General features: G+C 45.6%; 1 long non-coding RNA gene across 1 annotated transcript; it reads left to right on the forward strand.

The window, feature by feature from the left end:
- Positions 1 to 10,824: 10,824 nt before the first annotated feature.
- On the forward strand, positions 10,825 to 12,959 carry LOC125550106. Its single transcript, XR_007301533.1, has 2 exons — positions 10,825 to 11,070; positions 11,156 to 12,959. It is a non-coding gene; the product is annotated as an uncharacterized LOC125550106 (long non-coding RNA).
- The last annotated feature ends 936 nt before the right edge of the window (positions 12,960 to 13,895 follow it).

Genomic DNA, 13,895 nt, shown 5'->3' on the forward strand with positions numbered 1-13,895 from the left:
CGGCGTCGGGGCGACGCGCGGGCGCGGGCGGCGACGGGGCGACGACGACGGGCGCGGGCGACGGCGACGAGGAGCAGGGCGTCGGGGCAGATGGCGTCGAGGGCGGCGGCGACGGCGTCGGGGCGACGCGGGGCGCGGGCGGCGACGGGGCGACGACGACGAGGAGCAGGGCGTCGGGGCAGAGGGTGGCGTCGGCGGCGGGGAGTTGAGGAACTGAATGAAAATTTTGACAAGTGTTGTATATATAGCCAGGCCTTTGGTCCCGGTTGGTGGCACCAACCGGGACTAATGCACCCCTTTAGTCCCGGTTGGTGCCACGAACCGGGACCAAAGGCCAATTTTCAGCAGCCCAAAGGGCGGGAAGCGAAGGCCATTGGTCCCGGTTGGTGGCACCAACCGGGACTAAAGGGGTGCATTAGTCCGGTTGGTGCCACGAACCGGGACCAATGCGCCTTTAGTCCCGGTTGGTGCTACCAACCGGGACCAATGGCCTTTGCTGCCCCGCACCCAAAAGTTTAGTCCCACATCGCTAGCTGAAGGGCGCCGGCACTAGTTTATAAGCGCTGTTGTGCCTCCCCATTCGAGCTCCTCTCTAATGCAGGCTTTCGGGCCTAAACTTGTTACTGCCTGTGGGCCTATTGGGCCTCTGCGGGCCTGAATCCTGCCCATGTAGGGTTTCTAGTCGTATTCAGGCCGTGGAGGCCCAGTAGGTGGCATTTTTTTTGGTTTTTTCTTTTTTATTTCTACATTTTTTTGGTTTTTTTATTTTTTATTTCTACTTAAATTTTGAATAGTTTAAATTTGTTTTTAAAAATTTGTGAATCACTAGTTTATGAATAACTTTACTATAAAAATAGAATTTTTTTTCTATTTATTTTTTATTTATACTTACAACTAAATACTTATAGTTTTTTAGTGATTTCTTTTTGATTTTAGGTCACAAAAATTATAAACTTTCTGTTAGTCCCATTAGTTTTAAATTTTGAATAGTTTAAATTTGAATTTTTAAAAATTTGTGTGAATCACTAGTTTATGAATAACTTTACTATAAAAATAGAATTTTTTTTCTTCTTTGCTATTTATTTTTTATTTATACTTACAATTAAATACTTATAGTTTGATTTTAGGTCACAAAAATTATATTCTTTTTGCTATTGAAGAATATTATAGTTTTATTTTAGTTGATCATAACATAATATTTTAATTGATTGTTTTTATTTTCATAAAAGTTTTGTAGTTCATTCTGTTTGCTATTAATTCATTCTTTGAGCTAAATGACTCTGAAATTGGAAAGCATTTCAAAATGAACTCTGAAAAGGTTGAAAGTTGGCATGGTATCATCATTTCACCCACATAGCATGTTCCAAAAAGTAGAGAGGGTTATGACAAAAACTTGATGCACTTCGTGTACAAAATGGACAATCACTTTCGAAGTATCAAAGTTTCGAACCATAAGACATGAAAGCATTTCAAATGAACTCTGAAAAAGTTGAAAGTTGGGATGGTATCATAATTTCACCCACATAGCATGTGCATGTACAAAATGGACAATGGTAGCATGTTCGTCTGTTACAAATTTGGCATGGTATCATCATAATAATTGCGGGAGAAAGTCTTCACTTTTTCTTCGCTTGTTGTCATTTGCTTATTGCGCCGTAACCATGGATAATCTTCATTGTTTATCAGATGCTTGGGTCAGCCTTGACATTGAAGGGAGGAATTTCATGAAAATTTTCATAATCTTCAGACATGTATGTCTTGCCGTCCACTCCCAGATGTCCCTTTTTCCTGAAAGAACTATGTTGCGCTTTGGCTCATCGTATGATGTATTCGCTTCCTTATCTTTTCTTTTTCTCGGTTTGGTAGACATGTCCTTCACATAGATAACCTATGCCACATCATTGGCTAGGACGAACGGTTCGTCAGTGTACCCAAGATTTTTCAGATCCACTTATTGTCATTCCGTACTGTGAGTCTACCTGTACCCCGCCGCCTAACAGATTGACCCATTTGCACTTAAACAAAGGGACCTTAAAATCAGGTCCGTAGTCAAGTTCCCATATGTCCACTTGTATATATGTAACCATAATATGTGTCCTTTCCGCTCTCGGTTGCTGCATCAAAGCGGACACCGCTGTTTTGGTTGGTGCTTTTTGATCTTGGGCATCGTGTAAAATGTATTCCCATTTATCCGTATCCTTTGTAAGTCAATACAGTCAAAGATGGTCCCCTGGACAACAAGTACAACTCATCACAAACAGTGTTTCACCTCTGAGACGTGTTTCCAACCAACTGCTGAAAGTCCTGATGTGTTCGCATGTAATCCAGTCATCGCACTGCTCCGGGTGTTTGGAGCGCAAGACTGTTCTTGTGTTCATCGACATACGGGGTCACCAAGGTAGAGTTCTGTAGAACTGTGTAGTATGCTTGAGACCAAGAATATCCGTCCCTGCATTTATTGAGTCTCTTCCAAGAATGCCTTTTCCAGTCAGTCTCCCCTCATACCGCGATTTAGGGAGACCTATCTTGTTAAGGCCAGGAATGAAGTCAACACAAAACCCGATAACATCCTCTGTTTGATGGCCCATGGAGATGCTTCCTTCTGGCCTAGCGCGGTTACGGACATATTTCTTTAGGACTCCCATGAACCTCTCAAAGGGGAACATATTGTGTAGAAATACGGGCCCCAGGATGACAATCTCGTCGACTAAATGAACTAGGACGTGCGTCATGATATTGAAGAAGGATGGTGGGAACACCAGCTCGAAACTGACAAGACATTGCGCCACATCACTCCTTAGCCTTGGTACGATTTCTGGATCGATCACCTTCTGAGAGATTGCATTGAGGAATGCACATAGCTTCACAATGGCTAATCGGACGTTTTCCGGTAGAAGCCCCCTCAATGCAACCGGAAGCAGTTGCGTCATAATCACGTGGCAGTCATGAGACTTTAGGTTCTGAAACTTTTTCTCTGGCATATTTATTATTCCCTTTATATTCGACGAGAAGCCAGTCGTGACCTTCATACTGAGCAGGCATTCAAAGAAGATTTCTTTCTCTTCTTTCGTAAGAGCGTAGCTGGCAGGACCTTTATACTGCTTCGGAGGCATGCCGTCTTTTTCGTGCAAACGTTGCAGGTCCTCTCGTGCCTCGGGTGTATCTTTTGTCTTCCCATACACGCCCAAGAAGCCTAGCAGGTTCACGCAAAGGTTCTTCGTCATGTGCATCACGTCGATTGAGGAGCAGACCTCTAGGTCTTTCCAGTAGGGTAGGTCCCAAAATATAGATTTCTTCTTCCACATGGGTGCGTGTCCCTCAGCGTCATTCGGAACAGCTAGTCCACCGGGACCCTTTCCAAAGATTACATAGTGTAAATCATGGACCATAGCAAGCACGTGATCACCGGTGCGCATGGCGGGCTTCTTCCGGTGATCTGCCTCGCCTTTGAAATGCTTGCCTTTCTTTCGACATTGATGGTTGGTCGGAAGAAATCGACGATGGCCCAGGTACACATTCTTCCTGCATTTGTCTAGGTATATACTTTCAGTGTCATCTAAACAGTGCGTGCATGCGTGGTATCCTTTGTTTGTCTGTCCTGAAAGGTTACTGAGAGCGGGCCAATCGTTGATGGTCACGAACAGCAACGCCTTAAGGTTAAATTCCTCCTGTATGTGCTCATCCCACGTACGTACACCGTTTCCATTCCACAGCTGTAAAAGTTCTTCAACGAATGGCCTTAGGTACACATCAATTTCGTTGCCGGGTTGCTTAGGGCCTTGGATGAGAACTGGCATCATAATGAACTTCCGCTTCATGCACATCCAAGGAGGAAGGTTATACATACATAGAGTCACGGGCCAGGTGCTGTGATTGCTGCTCTGCTCCCCGAAAGGATTAATGCCATCCGCGCTTAAAGCAAACCATACATTCCTTGGGTCCTTTGCAAACTCATCCCAGTACTTTTTCTCGATTTTTCTCCACTGCGACCCATCAGCGGGTGCTCTCAACTTCCCATCTTTCTTTCGGTTCTCACTGTGCCATCGCATCAACTTGGCATGCTCTTCGTTTCTGAACAGACGTTTCAACCGTGGTATTATAGGAGCATACCACATCACCTTCGCAGGAACCCTCTTCCTGAGGGGCTCGCCGTCAACATCACCAGGGTCATCTCGTCTAATCTTATACCGCAACGCACCGCATACCGGGCATGCGTTCAGATCCTTGTATGCACCGCGGTAGAGGATGCAGTCATTAGGGCATGCATGTATCTTCTCCACCTCCAATCCTAGAGGGCATACGACCTTCTTTGCTGCGTATGTACTGTCGGGCAATTCGTTATCCTGTGGAAGCTTCTTCTTCAATATTTTCAGTAGCTTCTCAAATCCTTTGTCACCCACAGCATTCTCTGCCTTCCACTGTAGCAATTCCAGTACGGTACCGAGCTTTGTGTTGCCATCTTCGCAATTGGGGTATAACCCTTTTTTGTGATCCTCTAACATGCACTGGTAGAAAAAGGGCCTTTTAGTCCCGGTTCGTTAAGGGCCTTTAGTCCCGGTTCTGGAACCGGGACTAAAGTGTCGGTACTAATGCCCTGACCCTTTAGTCCCGGTTCAATCCAGAACCGGGACTAAAGGCCCTCCACGTGGCCGGTGCCACCTTTAGTCTCGGTTTGGTAACACCAACCGGTACAAAAGGAAATTTCCTGATTTTTTTTTGAATTTTTTTGAATTTTTTATTTTCCAAATTTCTGAATTATTTTACCTCTAATCTCTAATCACCCCTCATCACTGCTCAATTTAATCTCTAAATCACCCCTCATCATTCCAAATCATCTCACTTCCCGAACGGTCACCCATCCTCTCACTACTCCAGCCTGAGCACGCTTAACTTCCGGGTCTATTCTCCCTCGTTTCCAAGTCTGCACTTGTTGTTTTCCTGACAATAGTAAGATGTCAATCCTATTAACCCTCAGGAATTTAGCTTGAGCATGAAGTCACATATTTCACTGTTTGATTTAAAACTATTGTTCTAAAAAACAATAATTTTTTTAGTAACACTAATATTTTGATAAGTAGTTTGACCACAGTTTGACCATAGTTTGACCAGATTTGACCAAAATTCAAAAAAGGTGAAATAATTATTTAATAACACTAATATTCTTGAATAATTATTTAGTAACACTAATACTTCTTGAATAAGTAGTTTGACCATAGTTTGACCAGATTTACTGAAAATTTAAAAAAACTGAAATTTGAGCATAACGTTTTTTCCTTTTGGAATTTGAGGATTCTAGAAATTTGCAAACAGGCCATAGGCCGTCTCCATCGGATGTAACTTTTCGAGTAGATGATTTTTCATATAAAAAACTTTTTCATCCGAGTTCGTATGCAAAAGTTATGCCCATTTTACAAATTCCAGAGAGATTTTGTAAATAAAGTCGAAATTCATATTTGTAAATTTTCCCAACAACTAGACCACATATCACATGTGACACTTATTTTCTTTTATTTTTTTGACATTTCCATCATTTTCTTTTATTTTTTTTAAAACTGAAAAGGCGATCCACGAGGGGGGGGGGTATAGTTTGAAAATGGGACCTTTAGTACCGGTTCGTGGCTCGAACCGGGACTAAAGGTCTCATCCCCATTAGTCCCGGTTCGTGCCTCAAACCGGGACTAAAGGTCTAATCTTTAGTCCCGGTTTGTGGCACGAACCGGGACCAATGGTTGTGGGCCAGGAGCGAGGCCCATTGGTCCCGGTTCATCCCATCAACCGGGACCAAAAAGTCTAGATGAACCGGGACTAATGCCTTAGCCGCACGAACCGGGACCAATGCTCACATTAGTCCCGGTTCTAGACTGAACCGGGACTAATGGGCTGAGCCGGCCTGGACCTTAGCCCTGTTTTCTACTAGTGATGCGATCGAACTTCAGCTTCTCCTTTTGACTAATGCATTGCGTCCTTGCATCGACAATGACCCGGCGGAGATCATCATCATCGGGCACATCGTCTGGTTCCTCTTGATCTTCAGCAGCTTCACCCGTGGCAGCATCATTGGGCACATCGTCTGGTTCCTCTTGATCTTCACCAGCTCCTCCCGTTGCAGCATCACCGTATTCAAGGGGCACATAGTTGTCATCGTACTCTTCTTCTTCGCCGTCTTCCATCATAACCCCTATTTCTCCGTGCCTCGTCCAAACATTATAGTGTGGCATGAAACCCTTGTAAAGCAGGTGGGAGTGAAGGATTTTCCGGTTAGAGTAAGACCTCGTATTCCCACATTCAGTGTATGGACAACACATAAAACCATTCTGCTTGTTTGCCTCAGCCGCATCGAGAAACTCATGCACGCCCTTAATGTACTCACGGGTGTGTCTGTCACCGTACATCCATTGCCGGTTCATCTGCGTGCATTATATATAATTAAGTGTCCAAATTAATAGAAGTTCATCATCACATTAAAACCAAAGTGCATACATAGTTCTCATCTAACAACATATAGCTCTCCAGAGCATCTAATTAATTAAACCCATACATCGAAACTATGTAAAACATTTCAATGCGAAAACAAATGCGATCATAATCGCAACCAAGGTAACAATTGATCCAACGGCATAATGATACCAAGCCTCGGTATGAATGGCATATTTTCTAATCTTTCTAATCTTCAAGCACATTGCATCCATCTTGATCTTGTGATCATCGACGACATCCGCAACATGCAACTCCAATATCATCTTCTCCTCCTCAATTTTTTTTATTTTTTCCTTCAACAAATTGTTTTTTTCTTCAACTAAATTTAACCTCTCGATAATAGGGTCGGTTGGCATTTCCGATTCACATACATCCTAGATAAATAAAATCCATGTCACGTTGGTCGGCATAATTTTCATAAACAATAAATGAACCAATAGTTATAAAGATAATATACATACCAAATCCGAATCATAGACAGGACGAGGGCCAACGGGGGCGAATACCAAAACCATCGCACTATATAAGATGCAATAATAAATGTAAGAAAATGATACAAGTATCTATCTAAACATACAAGTAAGAATATTTTTCCTTTCAGAAAGAAGATAAGAATAAGAGGCTCACCACAGTGGTGTCTCGGTGATGAGATTGGCGCGGGTGATCGGCGGCGGTGAAGACGGGGACGGGGCGTGACGGACCGCTAAATCTAGACAAATCTCGAGGAAAATGGAGTTTGGAGGTCGAGCTTCGAGAGGAGAAAGCTTAAGTAGTGTGGCTCGGGCATTCCATCGAACACCTCATGTGCATAGGAGGTGAGCTAGAGCACCACAAAGCCCTCTCCCCCTCGGCCAGAAAAAACAGAGCACTGAGCTCTGCTCTTGCGCGAGGGGGTATATATATACTGGTACACTGCAGCATTTTGTTTTGTCGCCATCGCTATACATGATCTGACACCATTCATTCATTCATTCCGATTCAAATTCAATTAGCCAGCCTGCGATCCATATAAATTCAAACTTACAGTAAGTAAATTCATTCATTCATTCATCGAGGGAGGGGACTTTACTTACTGTACATACGTTGACAGGCGAAGGAGACAGGGATATATATACACAGGCAACAACGCACACAATAATAGATACTCATACGGACGCGCGTACGGACTGTACACTGCAATGTACGTATATGCATGTACGAATGCTGGGTCGTTAGCTGAAGCGTGAATCGATGTGGTCGGCATCGATCTATATGACGTAGCGGTCCCCCTCTCCCCCTGGAACCATGCATGTGATGTGAGTGAGTCACGGCCCGGCCACACCACCTACGTACATACGTGTTCCCAGCTGATGTACATATCTGTGTAGTGTAGGTACCTTCGCAGCTGCAGATCGATCGTATGTGATCTGTACCAGGATCCAGGGGAAGGAGTCTCCTTACCGTGTACTCCGACCAGAGATAGCGAATGTCCTTCATTCAAAACTTTAATCTACAGCTCTAGGGTGAGTGTCTCTCAAGTCCGACGGTACGGCGCCTTGCGAGCCATGGCGAGAGGGAAGGGTCCCTCTGCGGCGAGAGAGACGGAGGATGTGTGTTGTCTTCTACCTGGGCGTTGGTTGGGCTAACTTACCATACTTTGTTGTAAGCAGGTCCTTGTGGTGCTTGTGTGTGTCCCTATCCTAGATGTCTGTTTAGCTGTAGTTTTCGGCTAGGACAAGCATCGAGCTTTATATCACTGTATTCTTTTCGGCTAGGACAACTATCTACAAAGGCCAACTTGGAGGAACAAGACTCCGCCACTTTCAAGGATATTTAAATTTATTTTTCAATTTCTATGGGTATTTTTGGTACTTTATGAACTTTGGCTTTTTCATAAGAAAACTTATTAAATATTCTATCTATCCTAAAAATTTTGTCTTAGATTTGCCTAAATACGAAGTAGTGAGTACAAAAACCGGCTGGCCGGGCATGCATGCATGCAGGACCAGCAAGCTGATCATGTAGTGGAGTAGTGCCGACCTAAAAAAGCGCTCTAATAACGCGACGGAGTAAGGGCTTTTGGTGGCCGCGCTACAGGTACGGCCGTTGGAATGGGCTTTGGGATCTGAAATGCGTCAGGATGTTGGCAGGCTACTGTCAGGCTAGTCATCCATATACGGTCTGTGATACATCTAGGCGTACATGTTTGGCCCAGCCAGCTTGTCACGTTCCTCTGCCTATCCTCGTTCGAATCAGCACATCAAAGAGAATCTCGTCCTGCCATATCCTGAGGGCATCTTCAGCCGCGCCCCTAACAGGCCTTTCCAGGCCACTTTTTCGACGCCGGCGTCGAAAAAACGGCCCAGTCGCGTTCTCAGAACGCCGAAAATCGCCGGTTTGGACTTTTTTTCCGTCCGGCGGTCACAGGCCGAACCCGGCGCGCTGGGGAGCAGTTGGGGGCTCCGGCGCTAAGGAAAAGCACGCCTGGCCCACACCGTCAGGGGAAAAGTCAAGGTTTTCTTCCCCCCACTCGCCTCGCACCCCCCGCGCCCTCGGCCACCACTAGCTATATCCCGGCAACGGCCGCTGCCCTACTCCGCTAGATAGCCATTCCCCGCCGGAAAATAGCAGCGCTTCGCCGCGGCTGCCCCTCCCACAGCAGCTGGGCGTTTCCGGGCGTTTCCCACAGCAGCTGGGCGGTTTAACGGCGGGTACACGCCCACCGAGCGCAAGGTGTTCGGCGTTTTGCCTGTCTCGGCGATGGACTCGGATGAGGAGGAAGAGCTCGCCGCGCTGCTGGAGGAGAAAGCCGCGGCCGACGTCCAGGAAGAAGAGCATCTGATGGTGCTCGACGCCCTCGCCCAGCTGCTGGCGAGCAGTGAAAAGCCGCGGCGAGGTGGCTCGGCGCCGGGGCGGGTGAAAGCAAAGAACCGGCATCGTCTGCAAGGCTACTGCATGCTCTACTCCGACTACTTCGCCGATGCTCCACTTCATGGCGAGAGAACATTTCGGCGCCGTTATCGGATGAGCCGAAAGCTCTTCCTCAGGATTGTGAATTCCATCCAGGAGTTCGACAACTACTTCAAGTGCAAGATGGATTGCACTGGCGCTCTTGGATTCACCTCCATCCAGAAGTGCACGACAGCGATGAGGATGCTTGCATATGGAGCTCCCAGTGATTCACTCGACGACTATGGGCGCATGGCTGAGTCCACCAGCATAGAGTGTTTCTACAAGTTCTGTCGGGCAGTGGTGGCAGTGTTTGGGCCACAATACTTGAGAACACCCAATGCGGAAGACACTGCTCGGATCCTAGCTCAGAATGCAGCAAGAGGATTTCCTGGGATGCTTGGAAGCATCGACTGCATGCATTGGAAATGGAAGAACTGCCCATTTGGTTGGCAGGGGATGTACAAAGGCGCCAAAGGCGGTTGCAGTGTGGTGCTTGAGGCGGTAGCCACACAGGACCTCTGGATTTGTCACTCCTTCTTTGGTATGCCAGGAACTCACAATGACATCAACGTGCTGCAGTGCTCTCCTGTTTTTGCCAAGCTCGTTGAGGGCCATTCTCCTCCGATGAACTTCGAGATCAATGGGCACCAATACAACAAGGGGTACTATCTAGCTGACGGCATCTATCCGAGATGGTCGACATTTGTGAAGACGATCTCAAACCCTGTGGCAGGAGGCAAGAACGCCTGGTTTGCGAAGCTTCAGGAGGCTTGCAGGAAGAATGTCGAGCGGGCATTTGGTGTGCTACAATCTCGATTCGCTGTTGTTCGGTACCCCGCTCAGACCTGGTCGAAAGATCACATGTGGGAGATCATGACTTGCTGTGTCATCTTGCACAACATGATCATCGAGAGCGAGCAAGAAGACCCAGTGTTTGACACTGAACCATACTACAGGCAGGGTCCTCTAGCCGAAGTTGATCACCGGCTACCGGCAACTTGGACTGCCTATCTCAGTATGCGCCAGGAGATCCGGGACCCACAGGTGCATCATCAACTGCAGAAAGATCTGATTGAGCACCTATGGAGGCTCAAGGGGGACGCCTCGTGATGAAATACGAGTTTTTATTTGTTGAACAATATAATTTGTATTGAACTATTTGTTGTTGTAGTATTTTGTTGAAGTATTTGATTTTTCTGTGATGAAATATGTGATAAGAAATAATTATGTTGATAATTGAACCCGAGACACGGCGAAACCACGCTGAATATGGGCCTATTCTCGCCCATATGAGCCGTTTATTCGTCGAAATTGGGCTACAAAGTGGACCAATTTCAACGCCTGGGGACGACGACTGGACGCAAAACCGCCCCTAGTGCCGAGTGTATCGCCGGCTCGCTCGCAGGGGTGATTTTTATGCGTCCTGGGGGGGCCAACGGCTGGACATGCCCTGAAACCCCGTGGAAGAAGCAACAGCCACGGAACAGCTTTGCCTCTCCGCCCCTCCCTCTCTCCCCTAGGCCGGCGGCGGCGCCCGTGTTCCTCTGCTCAGCTTCGGTACATTCGACGCGATTTGCCCTTTCTCTTTCCCGTCCCCCCAAACTCGGCGCCGGCACATCTCCTCTCCGGCGACATGTCTGCCGGTGGCATCGAGCGCTACGGGTTAGTTTCCTGTGCGGGTGTGTGTAGATCCGCAACTAGTTTGTCAAGTTCCATTCCCTTTTTCTCACAAATCCTCTTTCTCCAGGCGGGGCGGCAGGTTAATTCGATGCAACCCATGGCTGTGGTGCCTCCGGTGGAGTCGCAAGCTTCGATGAGTGTCGCAGATGGCCAGATTTGTCGCGTTGCCGATCCAGCAGTGCCCAACTCCGGTGATTTCCAGTTGGACTGAAACGGGGGATTTGAGGTGTGCTCTGAAGCTACGAGCAGATGGACAAGAAGGTATGTAGTTCTAAACTTGAATTTGATTTGTTCTACGGGCCAAGAAAAAATGTGTGTAGTTTGTCCTGCAAGTAGTGTGTCAGTTATGTGAATGCATGTTTGACTGTTTCGATTCATGTATGTGCTGCCATGACTGAATTCATATGTTCTTTTTTTTGGTCTTTTTCAGCTATTAATGAGCTTGACTAAATGGATTTCCAATTGTTGTTTGTTTTGGTCAGTAGTGCGTTATTGTTTGTTCCTAGTTCCGGGAATTCCGCTAAATAAGTAACTCTGCTGACATTTTGTGAAGAACACCGCATGAAGTGTGTTCATGCCTTTTTGTGCGACTGAACGATAAGCAAAGTTTACCCATTTTTCTCGTAATTAATATGTTCATTTCGGTAGATAGCTAAGCTGTCTGGAGAAATAAATAATCCCCTTTGCCAAGTTCTTGTAAATTAAATTAGCTGTAAATGGTAAAATTTTCAGTAAGTGTGCCTGCATTGGTCAGGTTTTGGACAATTAGCTGATTACCTTTTGATTGCCATGTTATAGCTCATGCTACAAAAAATGTGTTTTAGTTTTTGCTTCTGTTGTACTACTATGGCATGACCCAGTCAGACACAATATAATTTATGTTAATGTGTTTTCCTTCAATATCTGTACCTAACTGAACAAACACTCATAAATTGTCACCCACAAGCTGCAGTCCGAATTGGAAAGAAGATGTCTTCTGGATAGTTGGTTTCTGAACTTATTTTTCAACCAAAATGCTGCAGTACCAATTAGAATTCTATGCTTAGGTTATTAAGATATTCAGTGTGGCAGCTTGTACTTTTTCGATCATATAAATTCGGTTCAATTTTTTTTAAGCAGCCGTGCGTGCTAGCTTGCTGTTTGATTAACCAGTTACTTAGTAGAGGTCAACTGGGCTATAGAATTCTGCACTCCATAGTATAGGATAATTGTCATGGATGCATCTATTCTGAAGTTAGTGATCAGTAATTAAGATAGCATCTCCATATTTTGCAGGCCCGGTTTTGTCGCTTTATTTTTCAATTAGTTCACTAGGACACGCATGCGTTTGACAAAGATACTACAATGTAACCTCTCCATATTTTCCAACCAGTCCCTTTGTGATATGCTAATTTTTCCCCTGTTTTTATGTTCTACCATTAGTCTGCTAAGTAGGAAACATGTTGACCGGTAATGTTCAGGAATTATCAAACTGTTCAGGTATAGCGCCTGCGAAGGACTGACATACTGCAGGTTGACATACTTCAAGAGAATAAGCAAAGGTCTAGGTTCTGCACCATACGTCGAGGTCAGGGACACAAGATTACCACATGCATGTGCTGAACGAGGTGACATCCCTAAGGCTCCGAGGAAATTGCCAAAGTGTTCGAAGTGTGTAGTGCTTGGTCACAGGAAGAATGTGCGACTTACCGATCAATTTGAGCCGAACTTCCTTTAGCCCCGCTTTATCAAATGTAGCAAGAGTGTTTCGGAATTCAGTTTCTCTACATTTGAGTTCATAATTTTGTTCATGTTCACCGGGTCATTGTTGTGATGACTGTTTGGGACTTAATGAGATATTTTATTCGAATTGTCGGGACATTTAGTTGATACATTGTATGGTTTGTTGCTGATGTTGTCAACGACGAGCGTGAAACAGGCCTGTTGCATCATGTGGACCGTGAATTACAAAATGCCATGTGCTATTTTTATCGACATGTTCAATTTGAGTGGCATGATCAGTTCTTCCAGTCGCCAGGTGGGGGAGGTTCATGCTGTGGTGTAGGCGTTGGCCGAAATTCTAGTGTAATCCTTCTATACTGTTGTTGTGAACTGTCAATGTTGGCGTGTGTGGAGATAAAGCAAACACACTGACTGGTGTGTGTTGTGACTTACTTGGATTAGATTGTCTTTTATTTCTTCAGTTTTTTTTCCTCTTAAACTTAATATATGCATTTGGCTTGATCTGAGTTGGTATGCATGGACTACTGCTAGCTCCATGGGGACAAGTGTGTGGGTGTTTGTAAAATTGCACTTCTGATTACTTGGCAGTTTTGTTGATGACAGACTTGCTTAGATTGATAACACAACCGTCAGTGTGTTTGCTTTATCTCCACTGCTTAATTTGGTCTGATGTGCTGTTTCAGGCGTGTGCTGTGACGCATAGGTTAGTGATGAGGTCTAGTGAAGTGACAGTGCATGCCCTGGAGCTAGTATGATGCAAGATCCTCTGTGACGTGCAGGTGTTCCTGAACAATGGAACATGCACTCAGGGCATGAAGCAGTGAGCGGCATGCCGGCATGGGCTCCGGGTTGGCATGTGCGTGCTCAGGGAGTTTGCTGCATTGCAAATGTATCCCCGCACATGGATTAGCCATTGTTTAGTGTGGTTTCTGTCCACCTCAAAAAAATGTTTAGTACTGAATTTGTGTGCCATAAGCTGTCTTCGGCAAAAAAATGAGTTTATGCGAGCGTGTTTTACCTAACTGAATGTCAGACCAAGCTTGGTTCGCAAAAAACTGCAGTTGAAAATTTTGTTCTATATGGCT

The sequence above is a fragment of the Triticum urartu genome, chromosome 4 (genome assembly GCF_003073215.2).
Source record: "Triticum urartu cultivar G1812 chromosome 4, Tu2.1, whole genome shotgun sequence".
NCBI classification, from domain to species: Eukaryota; Viridiplantae; Streptophyta; class Magnoliopsida; order Poales; family Poaceae; genus Triticum; species Triticum urartu.